Here is a 17865-nt window from a genome sequence, read left to right as displayed (position 1 = left end):
CATATCTGGTTAGATGGAGCCCATATCTGGACAATTGAGGAAATCCTACCTTCCTGAAAATGATCAGTTGAGAGGCTATTTGCAAGTACTTCCCATTAGATGACAGATTCAGCCTTTGTTGGCTTTGATATAAAGATTCATCTTTTCCATTCTTTCATTCATTACCACATACCAATGTATCCTGCTAATTTACAGGCTGGGAAATAGGCTCTGCCAGGCTATTGGGGTGCCTTACCAAAGGAATTACTGCTTTGAAATCTTCTTTCCAAAGAGACAGGAGGCAAAAAAGAAGAATCATAAAATGCTGACATTTCTCACAAGCTGGAATTCACTAAGCCCAAAGGTTACAAAGCATTATCCTCTCCTTCTTCTGTCGTATTTGTTCATCTCAGACGTAACTTCCAATTACTTTCCAATTTCTTCTAGAGAATGAAAGGAAAGTTTGAGATGAGCAGCCTGCCTTTTTTTCTTCAAGTCTCTTGGAGTCAGTATTTTCCTTCTGAAATTGCAATTTTAACCATGAGTTAAGAAATAAAAACAATTTCTTGCCTCAACTGAGCCTCTTAGGAAAGATTTCTTTTGGATTTTAGGATTATTAAATAGTTTGCTCAGATGATGGGGTTCTTTCTGGAATATATATATATATATATATAATTTACACAAATATATATATATATATATATGTAGATCTAGAGTCTCGGGTTTCTTCCCGCGTTCCTTTCATCTTCAGAAAGTTGTGGCGACGTTTCGACGAAATCCCATCCGTCATCATCAGGCCGGATGGGATTTCGTCGAAACGTTGCCACAACTTTCTGAAGATGAAAGGAAAAGGAACGTGGGAAGAAACCCGAGACTCTAGATCTACACATACAGACGCCCGCGAGAATCTACGAAAATATATATATATATATATATATATATATATATATATATATATATGTGTGTGTGTGTGTGTGTGTGTGTGTGTGTGTGTGTCTGTGTGTGTGTGTGTGTGTGTGTGTGTGTGTGTGTGTGTATATATATATATATATATATATATATATATATATATATATATATATATATATATATATATATATATGCTTGATCTGAAAATTTGGTGGGTGATTTTTTGATAGCATAGTTATCATACTTTTTAAAATTTATTTATTTCACTTTAAGGAACGGCTGTAGTATTTGTCCATATTTCACAATTGTGTATGGCAGCTTTTGTACTGCAGTGATAAAGGCAATTTAGCTACTGAGGATAGCCATCTTTTTCTCCCTTCATTCTCTGGGCAGGAAAAAAAAAAGGTGAGGAGGGGGATCATTTCCCAGCCTTTCAGATCTGTTCAGTCCTGAAATACCTTTGAGTTTCTTCTTTGATTCACCAGAGTAGAACTGGAATAAAGATACAGTGTCCTTTTCCATCAAACATCAACAGTAAGAGGCAGCATAAGAATGCCTGGTAGAAGATATCTTGGGACAGATAATTCAGGATGCTGGAGAGATGCTCTGGCTTCAGTACCAAGGACAGCAATTCTGAAGCTAAGAATAATGCAACAACAAGGAGCTGAAACAACTGGTTGGGTTTGATAAAGTAACCAAGAGAGTCTTTCAGCAATTTCTTATATTTGTATCCTGTACTAGCGTTTGTTTAACGAATAATAATTCTTTGCTAGTGGCTGATTTCTTTGAGAACAAAAAGAAATGCAAATTGAACGGTGAGATTCTAAGTGGTAAATGCTATTCAATCTCTTCCGGATTGCTGGAAAAAAAATTGAAATTCATTCCTTGAAATTCTAACAATTTAGGCAAAGATGAGATAATCAAAGGACTGATTCCATTAATACTACTGTCTTTCCCCAAAAGTAAGGCCTATCCCAAAAATAAGCCCTAGCTCGATTTTGGGAGGTGGGCCTAATATAAGCCCTACCCCCAAAACAAGCCCTGGTTTTGGAGCAAGGCACACACCTAAAAATCAAGCTAGAGAGGGGTGGTGGGGGTGGAGTTGCCCCACATGTCCTGCACCCACTTTACCTGGTGGACAGGCCTCTTCTTGCCGGCCCACTTCTTTTGTGGCGTCATCTGCAGCCAGGTCTGCATTTCTGAGTCACAGGCCTTTCCAGAAGGCCACTGCAGTCAAAAACCGAGCTATGGATTCAATCCATAGCTCGGTTCTGCAAGGCCTATGCAGCTGAGAACTGAGCTATGGATTCATGGCTGCAGTGGCCTTCTGGAAAAGGCCTGACTGCAAAATTGCAGGCTGGAATGCAGCTACAGAATGAGGCTTCTCTTTTGGTCACAGAAGAAGTGGGCCCGCTGGGTGGGGCTTTCGGTGCCAGAGGTGAATATAAAAGGCATCCCCTGAAAATAAGACCTGGTGCCTGAGGAAACACAGTATTGTCAAGGTTTCTGGGAATTCATAGGCCTGGAGCTTGATGGAAGGTATTAAATCAATATCTGTCTAACATTTTTTTTATCATCCATTGTTTTGCTTATGATCATGCTATAAGGGAAAGTGACATAAATGATAATATATGGCATTAAATATGGAGAAATTCCAGTTGGACTCTGGAGCTCCACCAGACAAATGATTTTTCTTATTATAAATTAGTTCCTTATATGTGTTTTTTTAAAAATAGAATCAGCCAAAATACCATAGAAAAGGGTGCCTTATATAATAAACCTTTATTGTCAAAGTACAACATGTGTACATTGAGATTAGCTGAGCCTCCCCCTGTGCTCCCTCCCCCCAACACACAGTGACAACAAACCCTCCATCCCACCACACTATGTGAACCAACTACACCACACACCGGCCTCCCAAGTCAACTCTGCATAAGATTACATCCCATTCAAAAGCCTAACAGCCCACGGATAAAACCTGTTCTTCAGCCTGTTGGTACGGCTGGCTATATTAAAAGTAATATAGACTAATACTTTGGTCTTACATATTATTGAACAATCCACTACATCAGCACACAGGCTTTTACCCAAATATCTAACTGTAAACTGTTTCCCCAGATATATGGGGAGGAGTGATGGAGAATTTGTTGATTGGCAACCTAGATTCTATAACCAATGGCTACAGATGCTGCCGATTGCAGCTGTATCTCAGAGGAATAAACAATTTCCTCTATTCCCAGACAGGATGACTCATTGGGCCCAAGGAAAACATTAAGCCTTAAATTAAATTCTATCGATTTGAATTTAAATTACAAATGCTTTATATACTCGATTCCCTTATATGTAATTTCTCTCCCCACCCCCACCCCCACTCCCTTTTCTATTCTTTTTACTGGCTTCTTTGGTGAGTTATAAGGGACTTATTTTATCTATATGTTTCTGTGGGGTACAGGGTTTTTTTTTTTTTGTTTTTTTGCATCCTGACCTACTCTACTCCTGTTGATGCAAGCTCAGTTCTACAACTAAAGATGTCGAGACTCTAGAAAGAGTACAGAGAAGAGCAACAAAGATGATTGGGGGACTGGAGGCTAAAACATATAGGGAACGGTTGCTGGAATTGGGTATGTGTAGTTTAAAGAAGAGAAGGGTGAGGGGTGACATGATAGCAGTGTTCCAATATCTCAGGGGCTGCCCCAAAGAAGAGGGAGTCAAGCTATTCTCCAAAGCGCCTGAAAGCAGGACAAGAAGCAACGGATGGAAACTACTCAAGGAGAGAAGCAACCTAGAACTAAGGAGAAACTTCCTGACAGTTAGAACAATTAACCAGTGGAACAACCTGCCTCCAGAGGTGGTGAATGCTCCAACACTGGAAGTTTTTAAGAAGAGACTGGACAGCCATTTGTCTGAAATGGTATAGGGTTTCCTGCCTGAGCAGGGGGTTGGACTAGATGACCTCCAAGGTCCCTTCCAACTTATTATTATTATTATTATTATAACTATTCTACAGTTGTTCTACAACTGCAATTTCAACATTTGTCTACAGACTCTACTGATAATAAAAACTATTTTATTGCTAATATCCTGTGACTGCAGGATATTCTAATCTTCAAAGCAATCCTGTCTCTTCACCTCACTTGTATGACTATGTGTTTGTTTGTGTGTGTGTATGTGTGTGTGTATGTGTTGTCTACTGATTGTGCTATTTGTGGCTTCTCTCCTACTTGTATGGAAATTAGATAACCTACTTCTGCATGTCTGGTCTTTAACAAGTGGGACTGGGAATTGAGGAATAATCAGCAATGGTTATCTGCCTTTCCTATTTAAGGCCAATAATGATGTTCACTCATCCTGAACGAGACCTTTAATTAATCACTGTAGTTATGCAGGTTGAAGTCCCAGCTTTACTACCAGTGAAGCATAACAGTAATATAAACTCTTGCTTAAGAACTTTTGTTCTACGAAGCAAATCTCAGTATAATTTATTAAAAGTTAGGTTGTTCCCAATATTTTATTTTACTGCCTTTCAAACCACAGTTTTAAAAGGAAAGGGAGGGATCTAAAAAAAACCCAACAACCCCACATATTTTAGTCCTTGAAAGACTCAGTGTTCAAAATGGAAAGTTTATATGTAAACATACACATTCAATTTTTAGCTGTGAGCTGATTTTTCTTCTTTGACATGGGTAAACTTGAATAAATGTTCAGAACACGGAACTTTTATTTGACCACAAATAGTTGAAGGAATGCACAACAAAGGATTACTATCTTGTAGTTCATTTCTATAAGCTTTTTCCTACTGGATACAGTAAACAAAAATATAAAATATATGGTAATAATTTGAAAGTAGTAGCTGACTTTAAATGATTACTCTTACCTCTGGAAAATAATTGCTATTTCCTTTAAAGTGTATAATACTTTGTCAGCCTTCAGAAAGTCTTGGATAGTGATATGCATTTAACAAACAAGTCTGCTTATTTGCCGCAATTGTATACTCTACTACTCTATATTCTGGCTTGCACAGAAATAAAAACAAGATAGCTCCAGCCTTCAAATTTGACGTTGAAAAGGATAACACAAAAGAAAGGGAAGAAAAATGAAATAAAAGACATCAACCAAGAGTCTATGTACAGTAATCCTTGACTTACTACCACAAGGAAGCTCAAAATTTATGTTGCTAAGTTCAACATCTGTTAAGTGAGCTTTGTCCCATTTTATGACCTTTCTTGCCACAGTTGTTAAGTGAATCACTGCACTTTTTAAAGTTAGCCACAAAGTGGTTAAGTGAGTCTGGCTTCCCCATTGACTTTGTTTGTCATATGGTTACAAAAGGTGATCACGTGGCCCCAGGGACCCTGCAACCGTCATAAATATGAACCAGTTGCCAAGTATCTGAATTTTGATCACAAGTCCCTGGGGATGCTGCAATGGTCATAAGGGTGAAAAATGGCCATAAGTCACTCTTTTTCAAAGCCATTGTAACTTTGAATGGTCACTAAACAAATGATTGTTTAGTGACCATTCAAGAGAGGACTATCTGTACGTCTTCATGCTTCTTAGGACCATGGCATGACAAGAAATGACAAGAAATATTACCCCTCCAAATAATGAATGGGCCTCAGTGGATTGCTCTCTTTCTCCTTGAAACCGTCCTTGTTTCATACAACACTTCATGTTTTCAGGATCTTGTTAATCTCATTTAACTATGACCTTCTCATCCTGTCCGTCCATTCAACCTATTTATTCTTCCTATTTATTCTTCCTTGCATATATTGCATATAAGCATATGTGCATATTTTCTTATATCTAGATCAGTGTTTCTCAATCAATCTTGAAGATGTGTGGACTTCCCCAGTCAGCCATGCATGTTGGAATCCATGTATGATAAAGCTGCCAAGGGTGAGAAATATTGTTCTAGATAACAAAATCACCTTTATGCAGTTCTTTTGTACTGGTAATTCAGTTTTTGTATTCCATTCATAGTCATTCTGCACCCATTCTTAACCCTATTGCTTTTTTGTTTGATATACTTTTTAGTATTCCATTTCTCCTGTATTCAACTTACATTTATGTTTCTCCCGACATAACCAGCCCAAATTTCCATATATTGTAATAAAGTGGGCAGACTTTTATGGACACATGTTTATTTTTTCCTTCCTTGCAGCAGATCACATATTACCTAATATTGTGTATACCAGCATTTCCATATATTAATATTTTTTCCATCTATTTCCCCATCTTTGGTATAAAATGCACTTTTTCTAGCTTTCGAGCAATGAAGCCAGCATAGGTTGCAAGCCAGCATAGAAATTATTATAAAGTTAAAGTCAGGATAATCATATTAACCACTTGACTTCTTACTATACAGGAAGAAAAAAAACGAAAGTTTTCATCTGCTCTAATTCTCAGTGGGAAAGTTTAATCAATATAGATAAAATTGTGTGTTTTGAAGGTGGGTGAGGATGAGTAGGACCATAGCCTTTGTTTGAATAAGCCTTTAGGTTTTTGTTTTTTTAACCTGTTAATCCATAGCATCTAAAAGAAGTCCAAGTTAGATGCAGGACTTTTACATTCTTAGATCTAATATAAATAGATTATAATTTATCATATGACACATTCACATCTCATTTATATAAAAACACAAGACATAAAAAATATGAAATATAAAATCTAAAATATTATAAACAGAATAATAAAGTTGGGAGGGACCTTGCAGGTCTTCCAGTCCAACCCCCTGCTCAGGCAGGAAATCCTATAGCATTTCAGACAAATGGTTGTCCAATCTCTTCTTAAAAACTTCCACTGTTGGAGCGTTTACATCTTCTGGAGGCAAGTCGTTCCACTGATTAAACATATCTCTAGATTACAAATATATTTTTTTGCTTCATTTGTCACAGTCAGGAAGTCAGCAAGATCTCCATTATAGGCTCTATGTCGGCACTCTGTCACTATAGATTGGATAGTTTTTGTTTTTTGGTCCTACAGTCACAATTTGGTGATGGTTTTCTGCCCCTTTGAAAGAAAGCATCTGGACATCAACCATGGCCAGTGCAAATTCGGTTTAGTGTTGCTAAAGAACAGTCAGTCCAAAGCAAAACATTTGAAGCCTCTAAGATATGACAGCCATATGATAATCATCCTAGCAATCTCCTGGCTACTTCACATCACATCATACTAAATATAAATAGAGATGCAGTCGCAGTGGTTGGGCCCAACAGCAGGAAACACATATTTTAAATGCTTTTTTTATGCAGTGGAAAATAACAGAAGCTTATAATAGAGCAATTCATATCTTATGAAAAATCATTAATTTTCAAAACTTGATTTGCTGCATCTCATTAAAGCTCTGTGCGATTTATTGCTCTATATTGCATGTAGAAGAAAAGAACATTTGCATGACTTTTTTATATTGTTAATATGGTTATAGATGTAAAGTACAAAGAAGACAATGCACAGACGGTTATTAAAACAGATATATGTGGTACTGCTCAATAGTAATTCTATTAAGTAATTCTGTTTGCTGGAATACTACAAAGCAATGCAATAATACAGCCTGTCTCATCTTTTTAGTACACTTATCAAACAAATCCATAATAATTTGAGTGCTGATGAACTGGGACGACTCTTCAGTAAAGCAGTTATTTCAGAGACTGATCCTTTTTATTGTGACATGTTGCAGCAAAACATACCATATCTAATTTTCTTTTTAGACAAATGAAAAACAAATCCTATTCAGTATTCAAGAATCCAGTAAAATGGCAATCCTGACATATTTTAAAAGACAAGTCTTCAGGAGAAGAAAGTGATCCAAGCTAATCTAAAGAATGGGTGTTCCATTCTCCTTTCCAATGTTATGTAAAAAAAAGAAAAGAAATGTTTATTATCTAATCACAAAGAATTTTGTTGTCCTTTCACATTTTTTCCCCATTTTATTTTGAGTCACGTTCGTAGGATCATAGAAAATGCAGACGTTGTTTATGGGCTAAGCTCTGCAAAGTGTTTGGATAAACCCTAAACAAGATATTTTGGATTCTAAACAAATAGGTAAAGGTAAAGGTTCCCCCGCACATGCGTGCAAGGCGTTTCCAACTCTAGGGGCCGATGCTCATCTCCGTTTCAAAGCTGAAGAGCCAGCGCTTGTCCAAGGACGTCTCCGTGGTCATGTGGCCGGCATGACTAGACACCAAAAGCACACGGAATGCTGTTACCTTCCCACCGTAGTGGTCCCTATTTTTCTACTTGCATTTTTACGTGCTTTCGAACTGCCAGGTTTGCAGAAGCTGGGACGAGTAACAGGTGCTCACTCTGCTACTCGGCACTCAGGATTCGACCCGCCAAATTGCCGACCATCTGATCGACAAGCTCAGCGTCCTAACCCACTGAGCCACTGCGTCCCTTTACAAATATCCCCAAACAATTCCTATTATGGCATTTCCCCCATCATTCAATACTAATCTGCCTTCCTGTATTTAAAACTATTGTTCTACAAATGGTACAATGGACAATAAACAAAAGGATCATGGCCTTCCTTTATGCGACATCCATTCAAGATACAGGAAGGCTTTGTTGTGCCTCCTTTTTTTCAGGTTAAACGTGTCCTCAGCTATGCCTCATAGGATTTCATTTATGTCACCTGAACATCACTGTTGAGCTTCTTTGAATTCATTCTGATGGGTTTTAATCCTGTTTCAAGTGTTACTGCTGAAACTGATCTGGAGTTATTGGCAAAAAAAAAGATCTTTAAGTTGACAGGCTAAGAATGAAACTATTTTCCAATTTGAAAAGTACCTTTCAAAAGTATGAGGTACCTCAGCCATTGAAGATATTGCTCATATTTTATTTGACTATCAATCATATGTCCCCTTTACGGTTAACATCCTACTTGAAAGAACAGTCTAATGGGATCTGAATTACAGATTGTCTTACTTCCTCCTGGCCCTTAATGAATACATTGTGAGCAGAACTGTTAGGTTTATAGTTGGCAGTTGAGCTAAGAACCCAATACACTAAACAGCTTGGAATATCTTGTGAAAAGGTGATGTGGATGTTGATTCTTTGTATTTACCACATAAGCATCACTGTATTTTCTTTTATATATTTTACCTTGAAATTATATTCTATATTTTGTTTTTTTAAAAAATATGGTCATAAGACTAATTTATTAATAATCATCCATTCATCCATCTATCTATCTGTCTGTCTATCTATCTATCTATCTATCTATCTATCTATCTATCTATCTATCTATCTATTTATCTACCTACCTATCATCTATCTCCTTTTCTATTTCAAGTGGGGGTGCAACGATTGAAGCAAGATATCATGACTGCAGAAAAAGTTATCAAACCTTCATATTTTTAACTCCTCTGCCAAATGCTCCTATAAATCTTTTGTCACATAATGTTTATTAGTATCCAGCTCCATCCAGATGTGGGAAATCTGTTTGGTAAATGCATACCAAAAATAAACTGAACAAAATTGGTACACAGTAATAGTAAGGGACGTGGTGGCTCAGTGGGTTAGGACGCTGAGCTTGTCGATCAGAAGGTCGGCAGTTTGGCGGGTCGAATCCTGAGTACCGCGTAACAGAGTGAGCGCCTGTTACTCATCCCAGCTTCTGCCAACCTAGCAGTTCGAAAGCATGTAAAAATGCAAGTAGAAAAATAGGGACCACTACGGTGGGAAGGTAACAGCATTCCGTGCGCCTTTGGCATCTAGTCATGCCGGCCACATGACCACGGAGATGTCCTCGGACAAGCGCTGGCTCTTTGGCTTTGAAACAGAGATGAGCATCGGCCCCTAGAGTTGGAAACGACTAGCACGCATGTGCAGGGGAAACTTTACCTTTACCTAATAGTATATTCTCTTCCTTTAGTCCCTTAGATCTGTAAATATATGAATTATAATGATTAAAAATACATATTCAGTGTTTCCTCATCCCCTTCTATAGATGTAATAATAATGACAGCGCCAACCATACTGCTGAAATAAGTTGATCAGAGGATAGTGAGGAACTGCTAGGGTTTTATTTTAAAAGCATTGCTGTATTGCATCTTTTAGTTCTCACTCTCTGCTCAAGATCACATGGCTCATTTTATTATTTCATTCTCAAATTTGTGATTTAGTGCAGTGAAAAATAAGAAATGTATTCTGTAACTGAATAAGTTATCTTCCTTTGGGCACCATTTGGTCGAAGGAATGCTCTGAATCAGTTTCTATCGTGATAGCATTGTGATGGCATTCAGCTATGCAGAGCCGTAACTTGAATGGCTGACTGTCTTTCATTCAGCAGCTACCCTGAAAATTTGCATAGCCCATGTGTTAATGCTACCATTATTCCTTAAAGCTGGATTCTAAATCAATTACCTTTCTCCCCTCCCTTGTATTTCATCTGTCTCCCCGCCCCACCCCCACTTTATTTTAAATGTTTTGCTCTTGGGTAGAACCAGGCTTTTTTTTTTCATAGAATGCTCAGAATGGAGTTCCGGCACCTTTTTTGGATGGAACCTTGTAGGGTAGGCAAGCTGGGTTGTATGACATGTGAATTCCGTCACCTTTTTCTGTTACGAAAAAAGCACTGGGTAGAACTGAAATCCTTTGCACCATAAAATGCATAAGAAATGTTGTATGAAAAAAAAGAGAAAGATAATGGCAGCAAATATTGCCTTGTCAAATAGAATAATTATGGTTGCAAAGTGATCGAGTAGCTCCTGACAGCTGTCCTGATTCTACCAATCTTGATATAATGAACCACTAAGATGAGCCAAGGAATGCACTTGGAGAGCTTTCAGGGAATAAAACAAAGGGACGTTCTCAATTTTGATGTCTTCCTTGATCAGTCTACCAACTTTTCTGGGAGCAGATAGGGCTGTTTTTGGAAAAGGTTATTTATTTTTTTTCTTAAAGGAAGATGACAAGGTGTGAAATGGGAAGAGGGTAGATGAGAAAATAGAAATCCTTCCTTCCTTCCTTCCTTCCTTCCTTCCTTCCTTCCTTCCTTCCTTCCTTCCTTCCTTCCTTCCCCACTACAATCTTCTGAACTCCGGCCAATTGTTGATCAGTCATGCAATCAGCTTAAAGAAGAGAAGAGAAAGCAAACAATGCTATGTCAGACAATCTGTTCAAGAATCCTGATATTTTGTACTTTGACCAGATTGCACCTGGAATCTTTCGCATTCAAAGCCTGTACTCTAAAACTGGCCCATGCCTTCATTCTTCTGCAAGATGGCCAGACTCAGTCGAGAAGGGTTCTTGCAGCTGTAATAATCGTGCAGAGAAAATAGTTCATCCCTAAAATTACATGCATGGAAAGAGAGATGAATATGCAGAGGAAGAAAGACCAAAAGAAAGAAAAAGAGAATCAGGCATAGAGAATAAGGTTCAGTTTTTGAATTATAGTTCTTTTTCGTTTCCAAAGTATGCTACTAACATTTTTATTCTCTTAATGTTTCCATAGGCAAGTAAGCAAGGGGGAAGGGATAAATTGACACATTAATATCAAATTTAAAGTGATTACAAGTCAGATCCATTATGTCACTGTCATATAATCTGCAAATGACCTTATTTTCAGCTAGGATATGATTGCTTTTATTGCTGAAATTACATGCTTAACTTAAAGCACAGATTTTCTGCCAGAAATTGAGTGAAGGCTATATAAATGTACAAACTGGGCTTAAATGTCAACTTTGGTCTGTAATGGAACTCAGAGGCATTTTAATATTGTTTAAACTCTACTCCTATGATACGTTCAGGCCAAGGAACAGATGGTTGTATAAGACTGCTGGACTAATAGTAATGTTCCTGGGCTAATCTTAAACATGAAATATCTGAATGCTTATTTCTTTCTGCATAGCCAGAGACTTGTTCTGCCTCTAATGCTTGCATGCCTTCAGGATTCTGATCACAATGCCCTGAGATTTATTTTATTTATTTATTTATTTATTATATAGATATAGCTGTCACACTAATAATATGTGAAAAAGACCTTGGGAGACATAGAGAGAAGATACTGCCTAAGGAATGGTCAGATAAGAGATGGCACAGCCCAAAGCTGGATGGTGGGTAGGGCAAGAGGCTCAGAAGAGACAGTCCCTAAATTCTCAGGCTATAAAAGTGGGAGATTTGTAATTTCAGATTTGCAAGAATCTCTTCGTGTAATTTTACAACAAAGTAGAATTAGGTTATCTGGTTATGTCTCATCTGCCTGGGAAGGCTAACATCATTCTCACAAGTCTGAAAATAATTTTTTCGAACCTGTTTAATTTTGTCTATTCTCAATTTAGTTTAATTAGTTATATTCTAATTTGAGAAAACAAATGTTTATCTTGACTCCAGAATCAGTTAAGGCATCAGCTACAAATAAGAACTATATAGGAAATGCAATAAGCAGTAGGAACAATCTTGAGGGACAGAAGGAAGAGCTGCAACTAATTCAACAGTCAGATAAAACAAAATCTGGGGTTAGGGTTAGTCTGGGGCAGAAATGTAATATGGAAATGCATCTCAAATGTCACCCTTCCTAGTTCTCATCAAGATAAATGGAGAGAGTGGGGGAGAACCTTCAGACCTGCAATATTCTCTGACTGTAATCTTAGTATTTGTATTCATCATGTTGGCTTCCTAGTCAGGGTCTATCTTGAAAGGCTGACAGGAAAGGCCCTTGTTCTTTCTTCCCAATATTATCTCTCTGGAATTATTTACTACACAATTCCTTTTAGAGAAAATGCCAGAATCCATGGTCCCCCTCCAAGCTCCCCCTTGCCAAGGTTGTTGTTGTTGTTAGCTGCGAAGTCGTGTCCAACCCATCGCGACCCTATGGACAACGTTCCTCCAGGCCTTCCTGTCCTCTACCATCTTCTGGAGTCCATTTAAGCTCGCGCCTACTGCTTCAGTGACTCCATCCAGCCACCTCATTCTCTGTCGTCCCCTTCTTCTCTTGCCCTCAATCTTTCCCAGCATTAGGCTCTTCTCCAGTGAGTCTTGTCAAGGTAGATAGGTTGAATTACAGAAAACAGTTATACTGTATGTGTGAAAGTTTGTTCCCAAACCAATCAAAATCAGGAAACTGATGCGTAAACAGCGAGATTTAATCTTTTCTCTTACCAATGAAAAAATACGCTGGAAGGAAGGGAGAGAGGGAGGGAGACAAAGTCTCTGCCTAATGTTCAAGGGGGTGTGTTGATTTTAAATGGGGAACAGATTAGCAGTTGGAATTTTTCTATCCCTTTCTTCCCAGTGAAACGTGCTAAGGAGACTCTAAGAATCGTGTTTGTAAAGAATCACTTTCACTTTTAAACTGTTGCCAAAGAGCCTGGCGCAATATGACAAGTGTTTCTTTTTATATTTTGGATTCTAAACAATAATAAAAGTCTCAAATTGGCAAATAGCATGAAGCTGGCATTGTCTCTTTTTAAAATCCCTTTTTCTCTTCTTCAAGAGATTTAATTCCCACTTTTAATCCAGTACTGAGAAGAAGACCTGCATACAAATAGAAATGCAGACATCTTATGCTCCAAGAAGCAATTCTATAATGTCCTATTCTCTATTCCACCTCAATTAGACCTTTTATATCCATTCACTGCTTTGTGGCAAGATATTATTCAGAAAGCTGGTCATAATAACTAAGTTTTGAATCTGGCAAATGATACCTTGCAGCTGTACTGGAATTTTGTACGAAGCGCTGATTACTTAATGACACTCTGACAAATTATTCCCTTTCACTCACTTTTTTGTTCTCTCATTCTTCTGCTTCAGTTATACCAGAACAACTTCTACAGCTTTTTTCAAATGCCATTGTTTTCTATCTCATTAAAATAGTAAATACAAGTTTGAACACAGCCATTAGCAAGAAGCCACCATTAATTTTGGCAATAATGATAATAATGTCGTATATTAGATTAAAATACTATAATGATATAACTCTACTGCAAGAGAAAGGTATGGATGGATTTCAGCATAGAGGAAACGGGGTGGGGTGGGGGGGACAAAGGGGAAGAAACCAGAAGAAGAAAAAACTGTGTTCATCCAAGTCATGATATGAACAATGGCATCCTTCAAGAACCTAGTTGACAGATTTCATTTGCTGGGGCTCAGATTTTCCTTCAGCATCACAAGTCATATCTTTCCATGCTTTCTTTTGTATTGAGCAATCTTCCATTCCTAGGTATTAGCAGGAGACTAAACTGGTTCTTTCTGTTTAATCATTACAGCAAAAGAAATGTTTGACAGGCTTAGCTGGAGGACAAGAAGGAAGCTTTTCAAAATCCTTTAAATCAAAGTGGGGGAAACCTCCATACATTTAGCAACAATCAAACAAAAATCCGCAGTGACATTCTTTGAATGAATGTATGAGTGCTGTATGATCTACACAAAGTATAGGTTTTTGTACATTATGTTGATGAATGTGTTATTTGTGTAGATAAAAGTATGATCGATATAAATGTTGACTATGCAAAGAATGTAAACCCTAGGTAGCTAGAGTGAGAACTATCTCAAAAGCTTCTTCCATAAAGATTAATGAACAAGTGGCAGGTGTATTTGAGAGATACCATCAATGGCTATTGAGCAAAAGGGTATATAGCTGTATAAAGCAATCACTTTTCCTCTCTTCTTTTAAGACGAACTCATTTGTTAACTTCTGATAAGTTAAAAGCCACATGTTGATACTAAAGTTCAACAGTGAATTGAAAAGACTCTTTTTCATTAGGGCTGGCTTAAACATTTTGCTGCCTAAGGCAAAAGATTCAAAGGCATCTTCTCTTGTTCCCTCCGTGCTTAATTCAAAAACCGAATAGATATTTGCTATTGATCCATATTTAAAACCTGTGCCAATGGTAGTGATGGGACATCCACACCCAATACCCCTTAGGATAAGAGGGTAATTTATATGGCTTATATTGTTCCTTCCTGCATTCCATTCCAGCCATGCTACTCAAGATGTTCTTCTGTTTTGATAGGACCAGCTCAGTTTTTCATGATTATTTTTAACAATGCTATCATCAGAACGATAGTATTTGACTATCAACTACTAGTAATAGACCAAATTTGAACCCCAAAGATAGTTTTTAATATAAGTAGGGCTTAAATCTCAATAAACCCCTGACTGTTTCTACTCAACCCATCAGTCCTACAGGAGGGGGCTTATTCAAGGTCCCATCTGCTAAGGAATGATGGCTTTTAGAGACAAGGAGGACACCTTGGTGTGATCAAGGTACAGTGTCTGATGCAAAAAGCAGTCTACTCTTTCCTTGATGTACACAATTACCACTGAAAACAAAAAGACCCCATCGAGAAAACAGAGGATAAGATATGGAGTTTTGGACATTCTTATTAAATGTTTGTCTAGTCTCTTCTGAAATACCATTTGGACAAATATTGTGGTCTGAGTAGTTAAACCCTGAACAGAAGGAGCCGCTGAATTCTGTTTTTCTCATCTATGTTTTAGACATTATTTACATATTATTTAAGTTCCCCTATACCAGGGGTGTCAAACTCGATTTCATTGAGGGCCGCATCAGCGTTGTGGTTGCCCTCAAGAGGCCAGGTGGGTATGGCCAGGGTGGGCGTGGCCTACTGGGTGGGCATGGCTAGAGTGCATATGGCCTACTGGGTGGGCGTGGCCAACTCCATCATTCGCTTCAAGGGTGCCTATGGGGGCCTGGGCAGGAGTGGGACAGATCTGAGGGTCTCTGGCAGAAGGAGGGTCTCTGGGCCAGGGCCAAGGCAGAGGGGGCCGTTCCCTCACTGTTTCCAGGATGGCTTTGCGGGCCACATGAAACCACTTTGCGGGCCGCATCCGGCCCCCGGGCCTTGTGTTTGACATGTCTGCCCTATACTAAAGTAAGTTTCCAAGATACCTAAAGAGCATTTATTTGTATGGTCTCATTTACTTATAAAAGTTTTTCAGCCTTGAATGAATTTTGTTATGGCTCAATGCCAAAGTATAGAATATTCTCTCTGTTACCATTGAATAGTCATTTGTAACCAAGATGTAGCAGTCCTACATATGAATTGCTCTTGAACGTGGATCATCATTAAAATCCAGATTGCCTAATGAACTACCGACTACTATCCAACCTTATTCACTAGTGCTAGAAAGGAGACATTCCCAAATTCCAGATCTAGAATGAAAAGGGGCTATGAAGAAGAGGGAAGTGAAACTCATTGGGAAAGCAGTAACCGATAGGAATTCTTCCCCATCAAAATCCGTGAAGTCTAAGACAAGATATAATTACAGATCTTATTAATTGCCCCTCTCCAGTGATTAGAACCTGCACGAATAAATTACACATCATGAAATTGTCATGGAACGAAATAGCCTTTTCAGAAGTACATCTTCAAAGTGTTTGGTCCATCCACTTGAAAGTGTTGATTTGTGAAAAAGAAAGAGAGAGGGGGGGGAATGGAGATGTGAGAAAGAGAGATGACATAGAAACAATACTGATTATGGCTGGAGGGGAAAGCTAATAGAGTAACACAAAGTTTTCAAGAACATTCGAAGGCAATTCAAATGAATCTCTAAACTGATTTCTATTAGTGGAAGGAGTCTTTATGTACTGGGGTGAAGGGAGAAGTGTCAAGCAATAACATTCAATGTTAGGAGCGGTTGGTTTTTCATGCTGCAGGGCCCAGCAGAACTTTAGGCACACCAGATGCTTCAACATCCTCACCCCATCTCATACTAATTAATATAGAATATCTCTTGTGGAATTTTTTTTTCTGTATAAGCTCCAGGGGAATCAATATTGCCCGAGGAACTTTCTGATTGAATTTGTCCATAGGCCAGATCTTTCTGTCTGTCATTCTACCTCTTTTCATAACACTCCCAAATCAGCAGCTGGAAACTGTCACCCCAGTTCTGCTCCTGGGAAGACCTCTTTTGTGACTCCACCATCTTTCAGAAGTGATTCACATCTCTAATATCCCACTAACAATGTTTCTTTATCCACGTTCACACCATTTGCAATTGTGCAAATGGCATTATCAGCCTGCAGAGCAAGGGGAAGCAAATTATCCATTTGGTTTTAAATAACACACACACTGATATATACATATATTTGGCTTTTGATAATAAGGAATCATTTTTCAACTCGAAATTCAGAATACCATTGTCCCTCTTAAAAAAGAGAGAAAGAAGGAGGGGGAAAGATTGATCATAGAAGAAGTATGCAGCAGCAACTTATTTAATTCCTTGAATAATGGCAAAAGTGGAAATGAATGTAGTAATATTACATATTCTTTACAGTTGCCTTAGAATTAGGAAGTGGTGCATTGACTAAGTAAAGACTATATTAACATAGAAAACTCTTGACTTTCTGTCCCTGAGGAAAACAGTAATTAATCATTGACAAACAAATGTTAATAATGATCATACATTAGAGAAAAGTTATAATGTCTTCATGTACCAGTGCAATTCAAAAGCAAGAAGAAAGCTTAGTATGATTCATAACAACAGAGCTTACTGTAACAGGACAGCAAAAAAACAAGACATTTTATTGGAGATATCGCCTGCATTTAAGGCACACTAATAGCATCTGTAATGAGAGAGGAAGGCTATCATCTGCTCTTCTTCAGAAATAATAATAATAATAATTTATTTATTTATTTATTTATTAAATTTTTATACCGCCCTTCTCCCGAAGGACTCAGGGTGGTGTACAGGGCAATAAATATTGAAAAACAAAGTACAAAATTTAAAAAAAACAACAATTAAATAATTTATGCCTGATATATACAATAGTTAAAACCATATTAAAAACCCAACCCCAAACCCAACAGACCAATAATAATAATAATATTAATAATAATAATAATAATTAATAATAATAATAATAATAATAATAATAATAATAATAATAATAATAATAATAATAATAATAATAATAATAATTTGTTTGTATAAACCCCCAAGACTGCCAAGGTAACTGTTGTTATAAAGCTTACTCTTGAGATAAAGAATTCATGTCTCAGGTGGTTAAAATG

This window comes from Vipera ursinii (genome assembly GCF_947247035.1).
Source record: "Vipera ursinii genome assembly, chromosome: 10".
Classification (NCBI taxonomy): domain Eukaryota; kingdom Metazoa; phylum Chordata; class Lepidosauria; order Squamata; family Viperidae; genus Vipera; species Vipera ursinii.
This window is presented reverse-complemented; position numbering follows the sequence as displayed.